Below are 14,916 nucleotides of genomic sequence, written 5' to 3'. Positions count from 1 at the left end.
GAATCCACAGTATCTATGGTTTACGGACAAAAGTAACTAGCTTTTTAATCGCGAGCTATAAAATGGTGAGATATACCGTAAATTCACAGAAAATTGTGCATTTTTTTTTTCACAAAACCAGATATTCTGACATTAAACTGCGTTTCCTAATGAAACTGCATTATCAGATCTATAAACTACATTTTGCAATGTGGCCAGTGCGGGACGTAGACACCGATGTCGTATAGTGAGTCCTCCACCGGAAGATTGACTACATAGTGAGAATTCCCCCAAAAGACATGTTATAAAGTGAGACTTCCCCCTGGAAGACGCTATACGGAACTGACTTCCGGGGAGAAGTCTCACTATATAGCTAGACTTCCGGGGAGAAGTCTCACTGTATAGCTAGACTTCCGGAGAGAAGTCTCTCTATATAGCTAGACTTCCGGGGAGGTCTCACTGTATGACACCTGTCTTTCGGATGATACTGTATGAATCGAGGTCCCGTGTCGTAGTAGATGCTGGCACGAAAAGATCTTCACTAGTATAAATTCAAGCTCCTCGCCGTGGTGCTTGTGTCTCCTTTTAAGTGAAACATTTTCGAGAGTGACGTTAAACAACAAACAAATGTTTTGCAATCGCAAAGTGATAAGAAATATAGACTTAAGTCATTGACTATATACACATAGTTTATATTCAATAGACTCAGTAAAATGCTTGGCTCATTTTTGTGAAGTTGGCGTTCAGCAGTTGGTTTTGCATCGGTGATCGTTCGTTTTGAAATATAGAGTCTGTTTATTTTGCAATTGAGTATGTAGATTTTGCAATGAACAATTATTTTATTGATTTAATTTTAAGCTGTTTGTTTTGTATTTCAGTATATTTTTACAAAGTCATTGTTATTTTTATATAATCGTCTTTTTCAACTTTTTAGCTATTTCCATCCTCGCAAGCCAGGGGTCCTGAGTCAACACGATGCCGTTGGACTCCTGGCATATTTCGTTCAATATTCGTTGGCTTGCTTCTCTCATTGAGAAGCACCAGTTAAATCAAAGCTTTCATATATATATAGTTTTAAAACATTGCTGTGACGTCATGCCTTTGTTCTTGCAGTCTAAAAATTTACCTGTAGCCGTCCGATAATAATAATTACCAGTCTGATAATATATTATCAGACGGCAATGATAACAAAATCGGACGGTATTTAAAAACAAAAAGAAGAGTGGAATAAGTTAAATATTTCCACCTACCCCCGACCACCCCGCCCCCCTCCAAAAAAAGAAAAAAATTAGGGAAAGCAATCGCAAGGAAATTAAGTTGCTACAAACTAGAAAATCCATGAAAGAATCGAGTTTAAACCATCTTCAAAATTAATAATTCCCATCTTTTAAGTGTTTTTGATACAGCACTTTGTATAATCGAATTTAAATCCATTTTTGAGAAAAAATCGGCAAATTTATATCTTTTATAAGGATTGTTTCCAAATGGCTGCACTTGTAAAAGTTGAGAATTTCCATTCTATAAACTAAAACTCCAGGATGAAAATTCGCATGTTACTTTCCATGGTGACGATGGTAATTTCACCCCCCAAAAAAATTATGCACAAAATAAATAAAAAGGTTCCAAAATAAAAAGGAAATCCTTCCCCAACGGACCCCTGTCCTGCTTATCTAAACGACTGCCATTGAATGAATGAAATGAAACAACAGTTCACCCATTCTTTATCTGTCTCTTTTCTTTTGTCCACTTACTAGTATTAGACGGGTAAAATACAATTGATGCCTGAACTCCCATTGTGTTATTATCGGACTCCTACAGGTAATTTTTGGACATTTAAATGGCAATGTTTTAAGTAAGATATATGCCTCATACTATTCTATATGTAAAATTATCAGACAGTTTTCGGCCCTAACGGGCCTCAAACAGTCTGATAATTTTACATATAGAACAGTATTCGGCATATATCCATTACAGATATGGATTCGGTTGACAACTCGAATGTACGGCGCCGCTGGAGGGCCAGGTAAAAAAATGTTTTTATTTGTTCGGACAAATTAGAAATTCGTTCGGACGAATTAGTTATTTGTTCGGACGAATTAGATATTCGTTCGGACAAATTAGAAATTCGTTCGGACGAATTAGTTATTTGTTCGGACGAATTATATATTTGTTCGGACAAATTAGAAATTCGTTCGGACGAATAATTTATTTGTTCGGACGAATTAGATATTTGTTCGGACGAATTAGAAATTCGTTCGGACGAATTAGTTATTTGTTCGGACGAATTAGATTTTCGTTCGGACAAATTAGAAATTCGTTCGGACGAATTATATATTTGTTCGGACAAATTAGAAATTCGTTCGGACGAATTATTTATTTGTTCCGACAAATTAGATATTTGTTCGGACGCGCGTAGAAATTCGTTCGGACGAATTAGTTATTTGTTCGGACGAATTAGATATTCGTTCGGACAAATTAGAAATTCGTTCGGACGAATTAGTTATTTGTTCGGACGAATTATATATTTGTTCGGACAAATTAGAAATTCGTTCGGACGAATAATTTATTTGTTCGGACGAATTAGATATTTGTTCGGACGAATTAGTTATTTGTTCGGACGAATTAGATTTTCGTTCGGACAAATTAGAAATTCGTTCGGACGAATTAGATATTTGTTCGGACGAATTATATATTTGTTCGGACAAATTAGAAATTCGTTCGGACGAATTATTTATTTGTTCCGACAAATTAGATATTTGTTCGGACAAATTAGAAATTCGTTCGGACAAATTAGAAATTCGTTCGGACGAATTAGTTATTTGTTAGGACGAATTAGATTTTCGTTCGGACGAATTAGTTATTTGTTCGGACAAATTAGAGAAAATGTGAACAACTGTCAGGACACCGCGATTAATGTGCGATTTGCACCACGACGTTTCATTTTATTTTGATTCTTTGCAAAATAACTTTAATGAACAACATTATCAATAAATATTTTGAAGATAAGTCGTTTTAATGTTGATCTCTTTCTTATAATTTTTATGTACATATTAACTACCCTGCATTTATTAATTATGACATGTGAATGATTTTTAGGCCTATAATATATACCGATATAGAATTATTATTATTGTCGTTATGGGTATTTCCTGTGTGAACAGAGTGGTGGATCTGTGTGGTTTTTATGTCACGTGACATGGTCATATAAATAGCAGGTGCGTGCTTTAAAAGTTATTCTACCGCTCGTACAGAACGTTGTAAGGAATGGAAACCAGTAAATTAGGCACACACACACACATATATGTATGTATTTATCAATATTATTTAATGATTAAAAATAATGGGTGTTGAAATAAATACAAATGTGTTAGAATTGTAATAAACGTTCTGACGAGCAGCATTCCATACATATGAGTTGATTATTCTTTCAATACAGAATAAAGAGTATAATTAATTTATATTCGGACGAACGAAGTGAGGGAGAATATAACCATTATTTCTGAATATTTACAATCAAAATACCCGACTTTAATGGCACATGTCTAGTTGCAACGTGTGTATGTCATGGTCCAAAAAGCTATTTATGTATTAAAAAGGGATATATCCTCCTGAATAGACAAATTGTATATCTCTCTTTACAAGATAATTTGTGCAAACATCTAATTTGTCCGAACAAATATCTAATCCGTCCGAACAAATATCTAATCCGTCCGAACAAATAACTAATTCGTCCGAACGAATATTTTATTCGTCCGAACAAATAACTAATTCGTCCGCACAAATCATTTTTTATCAAAAAGTTATATATAGGCTGTAAATAACTCCGAACAAATTTCTAATTCGTCCGAACGAATTTCTAATTCGTCCGAACGAATTTCTAATTTGTCCGAACGAATATCTAATTCGTCCGAACAAATAACTAATTCGTCCGAACAAATCTCTAATTTGTCCGAACAAATAACTTATTTGTCCGAACAAATTTCTAATTCGTCCGAACAAATTTCTAATTTGTACGAACGAATATCTAATTCGTCCGAACGAATATCTAATTCGTCCGAACGAATTTCTAATTTGTCCGAACGAATATCTAATTCGTCCGAACGGATTTCTAATTTGTCCGAACAAATAAAAATATTTTTTTTTACCTGACCCTCCAGCGGCGCCGTACGAATGCACCTGTTACAAGTTGTTTATCATAGAAAGGCTTAATTAATGTGATTGGTTGAGAAATAAGAAAAACAATCAAGATATATAATTTTTCCGAAAGACGTCGCTACAGTCAGCCCACAAATATAGAATGAACCAAGAGTAACGTGTTGGCTCAGGCCCCCTGGCTTGCGACGATGAGCTATTCCATGCATATATAAAATTATTACAGAAAAAATTAACAGCTAGGTTCTCGGAGTGGTAATAAGGTGGTCATTCATTGAATACATTATACATTTTACCATACTTTTATGCGCCCGGATCGATAGATCGGGGGCGCATATTGTTTTTGTCCTGTGTGTCTGTCTTTCTCTTGTCAACTTTATCCTTCGCCATAACTTTTGAACCATGAAAGATAGAGAATTCATAATTAGCTTGCATACTCAACTAATTAGGCTCTTTCAAATGACACCAAGGTCAATGACCATGTGACCTTGACTGCGACCTATATGCTAAAAATAGCTTTTTTGAACATTCGCGAAATTTTTGAACCATGAGAGAGAGAGAGAGAGACTTCATATTTGGTATGAATACTCCACCAATTAAGCTCCTTCAAATGACATCAAGGTCAATGACCTTGTGACCTTGACTGTTACCTATATGCTAAAAATACCTTGTTCATACCTTCGCCATAAGTTTTGAACATAGGAGATTGAGATTGTTCTGGTAGATTTCCTTGTTGATTACTGTACCAATATTAATATATGAATTTGTTAAACTTTTATATATTTATATATTTATACATATATGCAAAATGCATCAATTTGTTTACTTTTGCAAATTCTGAATACTTTATATAGCATGTTTAACTGTGACAATATAAATGTGTAATTTACATGTATAGGGAGAGGGCGTTATAAGTATTCTGTACTTGTGCCCAATCCCTTTGTTATTATATTACAATAAAATATGTTCAAATAAGAGACTGTATATTTGGTATGCAAACTCCACTAATTAAGTTCTTTCAAATGACAACAAGGTCAATAACTGTGACCTTGACTGTGAACTATATGCTAAAAATAGCTTTCTGAACATTCGCCATAACTTTTGAACAATAAGAAATAGAGACTTTATATTTTACGGAAGCGTATTAGTGCCACTTGGACACTTCACTTTTTTTTAATTTCTACACTTTAAGAGCCATTCTCTGTAATGATTTGAAATTTTACATAGGTGCTGTGGCACGCATAGTCTCAGAATTTCTCCAAACTCTCTATGATAAAAGTCACTGATACCCTAAACTGAAATCAGGCAAAAATTGGTTGCTATGTTTTATAGTTACCATGGCAACATGCCTTAAAGTACAAAAAATGGCATTTTTAAAAATGTTTAGAGCCCCATAGTTAACATTTGCGGCAAAGCAAACAATTGGCAATAACTGTTTCCAAAAGTTGAAGGTCAGATGTCTCAAATGCATGATAAACATGTTTGGTAAATCAACTATTACATACGTTACTATGGTAACAAAGTATTCAAAAGTAAAAAAAATATTCATGGAATTTTATAAAGTCATACACGTAAAAATAAAAAGCAATTATAGGATGAAATGTGACCAAATAATAGAAAAAAGAGCCTTGAAACATATACCAAGAACAAAATATGATATTTCATTTTGGTTGGCAATGGTTGCCAAGGTTTTTATACCACAGAGAGCCTTCAAAGTAACACTCTGTATGTTTAAATCTGATCCTATCTTTTAAAAAGGCACATTTCCTCATAACTAATGATCAATTTTTAAAGATGTTGGTGTGCCCCTAGTTTTCCCATTTGAAAAAATTCAGATTAGATTCTTTAAATAGAGCGTTGCTATGGAAATAAGCAGAAAATATATGCTTAAAAACCTGAAAAATATTTTCTTTCCTTGGATATGTACCCTTAAATGTAGATTCCCAAAACTTTTATGATTCATATTTATCAACAGCTAACCTGACTTTTAATTTTGACTATCATCCAATCTCTAAGTGGATGCAAGAAGTTGGCACACAGGGTTTAATATTGATATAAAGTTAACAAAATTGAATATTTTCCCTTCTTGGTAACCATAGCAACGGTGTTGTTTTCTTCATCAAATTTTATCAATATATGATATTCAACTTCAGTTCTAACAGATAAGTACTATTCAAGCTTAGTCCTTTCATTTGTTTCTTGATTAAATGGCAATTTAATTCTTAATGCAGAGAAAAATAATTCACTTTTAAGCACTGGTACTTTGTTTCCATGGTAACACTGCAAAGTAGCAATTATACCCAATTTTTCTTATGGTTTTGGTGTTGCAAGGTCCTAAGGATGCATATTTGCCAGTCTTGAATTTTCTTGTTTTTCCTCGAGACAGTAGCATTAACCTAATCTTAGTTACTGGTTTTGCATGGTTACACTGTGTTACTATAGCAACCATAAAAGTTATTTATAGAATAATATTGCTTACACTTATATACTGAAGGTAAAACATTTTCATTGTTTTTCTTAAGTTGTTGATTGAGTTTGAGCATGTTACACCTACCATTTGTGAATACGGAGTGTTTTTCAGCATATTTCAGCATTTTAAATGTATTCCAAATGTACCCTTGGTTACCACTTACTTAGAGATATATTCTAAACAGTTTCTTTACAGTATAAGTGACATCAAGGTGTCATGTTTTTGTGAGAATGGTTTGTTTGCTTTTTCTAGTTTTTATTAAGCCACAGTCAAGATTTAAAGTGGCTGAAAATCTCCATTTTTCAAACTTTTCCGGCTGTTGCCATAGCAACCGAGACACATAGCAACGAAGTTTTGTTTGATATTTGTTTCTGGTGTCAAGTACTAAGCATAGGTGAAGTTTCATCAAAATCATTGACCATGCGTGGCAACAAAGTTTAAGTGGTTACAGAGAATGGCTATTAAAGTGTAAATTTTACAATTTAATGTGTAAATTTTACACTTTAATCTGTAAAATTTACACTTTAATCTGTAAAATTTACACTTTAATCTGTAAATTTTACACTTTTATCTGTAAATTTTACACTTTAAAGTGCAAATTTTACACTTTAAAGTGCAAATTTTACACTTTAAACTGTAAATTTTACACATTAATCTGTAAATTTTACACTTTAAAGTGTGAATTATACACATTAATCTGTAAATTTTACACTTTAAAGTGTAAATTTTACACTTTAATCTGTAAATTTTACACATTAATCGTGTAAATTTTACACATTAATCGTGTAAATTTTACACTTTAAAGTGTAAAATTTACACTTTAATCTGTAAATTTTACACATTAATCTGTAAATTTTACACTTTAATCTGTAAATTTTACACTTTAATCTGTAAAATTTACACTTTATTTTGATCAACCTGAACTGCAATAGGTTATGATCGAATGGTCGATTTGTGATGTTTTTACTTCTGACACTTGAGAAAAAGTATTAAACTGAGATGTTTACAATTGTTTATATATTTTTATTTTACATGTACTCGTACTTGTTTATTAGTATATGATAAACAAGGATGGACTATTTCCTCATAGGTCTCGTAATTTTCCCCAGCATAAGAAATCAGGGATCTGCTTTTCTTTCAGTATATATACATGTGTTTCTTTAGTTTTACTATAGTGTAACGAAAAGTAAAAATATAGATCTCAAAAGATTTTTTTTATTTGCAGTTTAGATTGATATATATTACGCTTCCGTAATTATCTTGCATGATTAACGGTCTGTTGGCTTCAGAAATGTGTTACTGGGAATATGTGAAGTTGATAAATTGATTATGTGAATAAACAAATAAAGTGTAAAATTTACAGTTTAAAATGTAATTTTACAGATAAAAGTATAAAATTTACAGATTAAAGTGTCAAATTTACAGATTAAAGTGCAAATTTTACAGATTAAAGTGTAAAATTTACACTTTAAAGTGCAAAATTTACAGATTAATGTGTAAAATTCACAGATTAAAGTGTAAAATTTACAGATTAAAGTGTAAAATTTTCAGATTAAAGTTTAAATTTTACAGATTAAAGTGTTAATTTTACAGATTAAAGTGTAAATTTTACAGATTAAAGTGTAAAATTTACAGATTTAAGTGTAAAATTTACAGATTAATGTGTAAATTTTACAGATTAAAGTGTAAAATTTACACTTTAAAGTGTACAATTTTCAGATTAAAGTGTAAAATTTGCAGATTGAAGTGTAAAATTTACAGATTAATGTGTAAAATTTACAGATTAAAGTGTAAAATTTACACTTTAAAGTGTAAAATTTACAGATTAATGTGTAAAATTTACAGATTAAAGAGTAAAATTTACAGATTAAAGTGTAAAATTTACACTTTAAAGTGTAAAATTTACAGATTAATGTGTAAAATTTACAGATTAATGTGTAAACTTTACAGATTAAAGTGTAAAATTTACACTTTAAAGTGTAAAATTTGCACTTTAAAGAGTAAAATTTACAGATTAAAGTGTAGATTTTACACTATAAAGTGTAAATTTTACAGATTAATGTGTAAAATTTACAGATTAAAGTGTAAATTTTACAGATTAAAGTGTAAAATTTACACTTTTAAGTGTAAAATTTACAGATTAAAGTGTAGAAATTAAAAAAAAGTGAAGTGTTCAAGTGGCCACTAATACGCTTCCGTAATATTTAGTATGCATACTCTACTATTTAAGTTCTTTCAAATGACACCAAAAACAATGACCATGTGACCTGACTGTGACGTATATGCTAAAAATAGCTTTTTGAACTTTGTTGCCACCGGTCGCATAGTGATTTTCAAACACATTTTGTTTTCTTTACTTCTGAACCTGCAGTCCTCAAGACGCTTCTGCACGAATGTTAAAAATAAATATGTTCAGAGAATCGTTCCTAGAACCATTATAGTTTTGATTTTTTTTTTATAAAGTTCTAAAAGTAGTTTAATAACTTACTGGTTCGCGTCTTGCGTTTTATGGTTAATATGTATTAATCGATATTTTTAGTGAGATCAACATGATCTCGTACGATCTAATTTATAAACACAGTTTATGTTTTTATAAATTGCTATTCTGCATTAACAGTATAGGACATTTTTTCCCGTTTCTTTAGATAGAAATTTCATAATTTTCAAAATCAGAGTGGAGGTTGAATACCGAACACTTATTAAAATGTTACTTTTTTTACCCTGCTGGTTCTTACCCTAGGATTGAGAGGTCAAATTCTATACACTACTTATATTTCTCTTTAAAGAGAAGTTTCAATGTAAACAAAATATTGCGACCTTTTGTAAGTTATTATGTTTGCGTATACTCATCAAAAATGTTTTTGCTGCTTGCGCACGATTTCTGGGTTTGACTTTACCATAAGAAATTGTTGGTTACAATTTGCGTAATAAAGTGCATGCTATCAATGGGAAAGTTCAAAGCAAAAATTTAACAAAAGTAAATTAAATAATTAATTAAAGAGAGAAAACAAAACAGAAAATCTTAGATTAAATTAGAGATTGAAAAAAAAATAAGTTACACAGTTTTTTCGCCTTTAACGATAAAAATAATGTTAAGTGTATAAAGTGCAGACTTCACGCACTTCAATCAAAGAGTAACATTTTGTATTTCCTTATTATGAAACTCAGAAAATTATCACACGTTTGCGGTGTCCGCGGTGAATTTATGTTGTTGCACTAGTTTTTTGGGCTGAATCTCATGTCATAGATAGATTTGGTGAAAACCCACACTAAATACTTTTTTAAGATTAACTCTGTAATTTTAGCACTTGTCAGAATCGCCTGACAATCTTATTACACGAAAACTATTTGTAAACACTTTGGTTTCTTTTATTTTGGGTTCCTTGAACACTACTTGCACAGACCTTTCACAACCCATGTAGGCGAACATTTCTAACGTGGGCAAAGTGGAATGCAGATGTACCTGGAACGTCCCTGTGCAAGTGTTAATTTTTGAAATTGTCTTTGGCCATGCAGATACAATTTTTTTTGCATCATTTGAATTTTAATTAGGTTAACTGGTGCGCGTGTTCACTTTTATGGTTATTAATTGATATTTCTGGTGAGATCAACATGATCTCGTACAATATTATTTCCAAATATAAAATGTTTATACTGACCACGCATATTAAGAAAACATTGCACTGAGAACCTTTGTCATCGAAGATAATTCCCCCCGTTAACATTTTTATAAAGAAACTTCTCTGTGATATATATCCGCAATAAAAAAAATGAAAACAACGTAAAGATCGTCGGTTTTAATAATCGAAAAGGTCAGTGCACGTCTGAACAGCTATCTCTAAAACTTAAACGTAAAAATCCATAAAAAAAATAAAGTTTGAAAAATCCACACTCTATTTAACACTTACTCAAGATGCAAGTCATTTATCAAAAAAAAAAATAAAAAATGACTACACTCTATATATATCTGAAATTCTGAGAAAAATATCTCGAAAGTATTCAAATTAAAGAATTAGGGTGCATTTAATTTCGAATCAGCAGGAATCTGGGTACACTTGCAAGTGATATATTTCACTTGATTTTTTTTTTTTTGGGGGGGGGAGGGATTCTCTTGATATATGTATCTTCCGCGATAAAGGAAGGGTATTGATTTTGAGTTTTGTTTTACTCAAATAAGCTTCAAAATATGGCAAGATGCGTCATTTATTACAAAAAGATACTATTTAAGTTTCATTACAGGTTTCAGAAAAGTTAGGAGGGGAGAGGATGTCCTCTCCTCGGATCGGAGCTAGAAATTTATATTTAAAAAACGACTACATTTTGGTAGGTTCTGGTGAGTTCTTGAAGTACTTTCACCACATCAAATAAACACTAGAGGTACTGTGAGCGATGAGCTCACTAAATGATACCCCCCGCCTCCCATATGGTTATAACTGGTGAAAAAGTCCATGTTTTCCTGTGGCCGGGAAACTCAAAATATGTGTCGGATCAAAAAGTAAAATAGGAGGTGCACAATGGCAATATGTAATAAAGATTCTGTGAAAGTTTCATCAAATTTCATTCAGTGGTATTAGAGGAGTTGCGGATAAGAGATGGGTACCCCAAAGCGTAACAGACGGACGGACGGACGGACAGACGGACGGACGGACGGACGGACGGACGTACAGACGGACGGACGGAATTAACGATTACTATATACCCTCCCACTTTTCAAGCGGGGGGTATAAAAATTAACTCCCACCCCTTTTGCTACCTTTTGCAAATTTCCGAAGACCTTTTATTTTCTCTTTTTTGCACGCTGAGCTAGGGTTCTTGTGGAGCACCCTTATTGACTTCTTCCCTGGAGTTGAAGAGTTCCACTACACGACGGACCTGTGTGCAATACTTTTAATGTCTATATATGGTGTTGTACACCTCTTCTAAAACAAATTTTGATGATGAAGAAAACTTCAATTAATATTTAGTATTTTTCTTTGAATAATGCAAGAATTTTCATCATTTGATATCTGTTCCAAACCCCTGGTAATAACACGTGTTGAATTTTTGTCTAAGAGCATGTAATGGTGCTATAATTTTAAGTTTAGAATATCTTGAAAACTAGAGGTACTGAGAGCAATGAGCTCACTAAATGATACCCCCGCCTCCCATGTAGTTATAATGGCAAAGTCCATGTTTTGGTGTGGCCGGGAAACCCAAAATATGTGTTGGATCAAAAAGTAAAATAGGAGTTCACAAAAACAATATGTTATAAATATTCTGTGAACGTTTCATTAAATTTCACTCAGTGGTATAAGAGGAGTTGCGGATAAGAGATGGGTACCCCAAAGCGTAACAGACAGACGGACGGACGGACGGACGGACATACCGATTACAGTATACCCCCCCCCCTTTTCAAGCGGTTGTATAAATATCAGTAGGTAAGGTACGTTGTGTATGTCATTAATTTTGGTTATAACATTTCAACAAGAAGAGACAGGGTTTTCATATTTCACATGTTCATTACCTATGACAAGATATTTCCTAATATGCTAAAAAAAATTTACCCTATGGCCTTGACCTTGTAGTTTGACCTCTCTAAATATATCAAGACGTTTAATCTTGTGACCTTGACCTTGAAGTTTAACCTACTTTTCAAAAATGATAACTTTCCTTATAACTTTTGAGAAGGTTTTTATATGAAGTTTTTATATTTGACACGTGCATTACCTGTGACAAGATGTTTCCGAGCATGCTATGATTTTTACCTTTTGACCTTGACCGTCGTGTTTGACCTAATTTTCGAAGATTTTACCTTTGGCGATTACTTCTGAATGACACATAGAAAAGGGCGTTCATATTTGACACAAAAAGCAATAATAATGGCATCCCATCCACAAAGACACCGAAAGCGGGAATTCGCAATTCTTTGAATTTGCATGTTTACTCTTCAATTGCATGTACTTTTATGAAATAATAAAAAAAATAATAAGCGATATTTATCTTATATTCCCTTCTCTCTCTGATAATCTGGAATCTATTTCCTCGAACTGCACGACCGCGCCGTCTCCTGCTCGATTGACATTTTCTTTCCAAGGCGTTCGAATTGATTTTTAAGGAACTCTTCGTACGAGACAATGTGTATTACCCATCCGGGTGATCATTAAGCTTATTGCAAAATAAAACACAAAGGCAGAGATATAGGCCAGGAATGTACATGATCCATAATGCCGCACCTGAAAGAACCCTATATCTGATAGCGTCTGTTTCACGATGTATCGATTTCCATTAGGTCAATGCTTCTGATTCAGAAAATTTGGATCGATACTTTTCTCTGAATGTGTACGAGTGTCAACTCTTGCTTTATATACCCTAACTACTGTCAGCACTCCGTTGGATTTGTTTTGTTCACAGTTAGAGATAACTATGACTGAGCAGAAATAATAATTTTTCGATATTTCTTTGTTTTTAAGTCACAGATGAAGTTACTTAATTGTGACAAGACTTCAGCCAAACAGTTTAGAACATGAAGAATATAAACTGGACCTCATACAACTGTATGCAATTATTGACTATATGTGAGGTCAGCTTGTTAGTACACGAACCCAATCAAATACATGTTGACTGAGACCGAAGAAACAGTGTACATACACATTTTTAAGCAAAAGTAGCTGGAACAGATCATAGGTACTTGTGAACTGGACCGCCCCTCCCCGATATTCAAACCCAAGGCTTCAACAATTTTTCTACAAATTATAGTTTTTACACTTATCTATATCATGTATACTTTAAATGAGAAAAATTGGGAAAACCCCAAATTATTGCTCCACACAAATTTTTTTTTTAAAATACCCCATTTTTCATTATAAGACAGATTGTGTGTTTATTTGGGGTTTTCCCGATTTTTCTTTTTAAGTGTTAACCACTAGGGTGATTTAATTGAATGTCCCCGTAATCGAAAATTCTGTCGATTCGGTTTTTGCCCTGTCAGTTCGTCTGTCTAGATGTTTACTGCCAAAAAAACTTTAACCTTGCCCCTAAAAAATTGATCTAACAACAAAGCTCTATGATAAATGTGATGACTTGAACTTTACAATCGTCAACTTCACTCACTTAATATACCTTCATCACCTGCATACAAAGTTTATATATCTCATTTGATTCGATACACAAGAGTATGCTCTACTTATGAACAATTTCTAAAACGAGGTAAATTATTGACAAGCAAGTTGATGAAACAAAAATATCAGCTGTTTCGTTTAAAGTCGTCATATCGTAGTTCTATGGTCGATAAAAGTAAGGTCAGCAAATACAATTTATCATTGAGTCAAATGCTGACTGAAGTTTTCATACTAATTGTTATTCCATTATTTATACACTGAATTGACGACGGACTTTTCCGTCATTTCCCAATCTAACAAGGAGCACAGGCATGTGTGACAGGTCGGCAGGGGATGATCACTCCTTCATGGCATCTAATCCTACCTCTGATGTTTTGGAGGTCCTTGTTTGCTCTGCTCCTATTTTGTATCGTTTTATCTTGAATACTAATCGTTATTTCTATATGTTTTATTGGTTGTAGTTCTGGCTGTCATATGTGCATTTCTTGTGAAAATATCTTTGTTTTGGTACGAACATAATTGACCTCTTGACCTTGGGGGTTCATCCACTTATGAAAACTATTCTTGGCCATAACTTTTGAACATCAGTGCATGGGTGCTAGCGCTTTCATACTTCTGTTCATATGTGTATTTCCTTCTTTTTTGTCCCCCGCTTTCGCGAAAGCGAGGGGGCATTAAATCCTATTCGTCTGTCAGTCTGTCTGTCTGTCCGTCACAAAAACTTTTACCTTGCCCATAACTTTTGATTTAGTGGAGCTATGACTTTCATATTTCACATGTGTATTCCTTGTGACAAGACCTTTCTTTGGGTACCACCAAATTTGACCTTTTGACCTTGACCTTGGTGTTTGACCCACTTTTACACAAAAATTTTTAACTTTCACTTTGGCCATAACTTTTGAACGGATGATACTTTAACTTTCATATTTCATCCCCCGCTTTCGCGAAAGCGAAGGAGCATTAAATCTCATTCGTTTGTCAGTCTGTCTGTCCGTCACAAAAACTTTAACCTTGCCCATAACTTTTGATTTAGTGGAGCTATGACTTCATATTTCACATGTGTATTCTTTGTGACAAGACCTTTCTTTGGGTACCACCAAATTTGACCTTTTGACCTTGGAGTTTGACCCACTTTTACACAAAAATTTTAAACTTTTGAACGGTAGATACTAGGACTTTCATATTTCACATATGTATTTTTTGTGGTAAGACCTTTCA

The sequence above is a fragment of the Saccostrea cucullata genome, unplaced genomic scaffold (genome assembly GCF_032062105.1).
Source record: "Saccostrea cucullata isolate Sc308-1 unplaced genomic scaffold, CSIRO_AGI_Scuc_v1 ctg63, whole genome shotgun sequence".
Classification (NCBI taxonomy): Eukaryota; Metazoa; Mollusca; class Bivalvia; order Ostreida; family Ostreidae; genus Saccostrea; species Saccostrea cuccullata.
Note: the sequence above shows the minus strand (reverse complement) of the source record.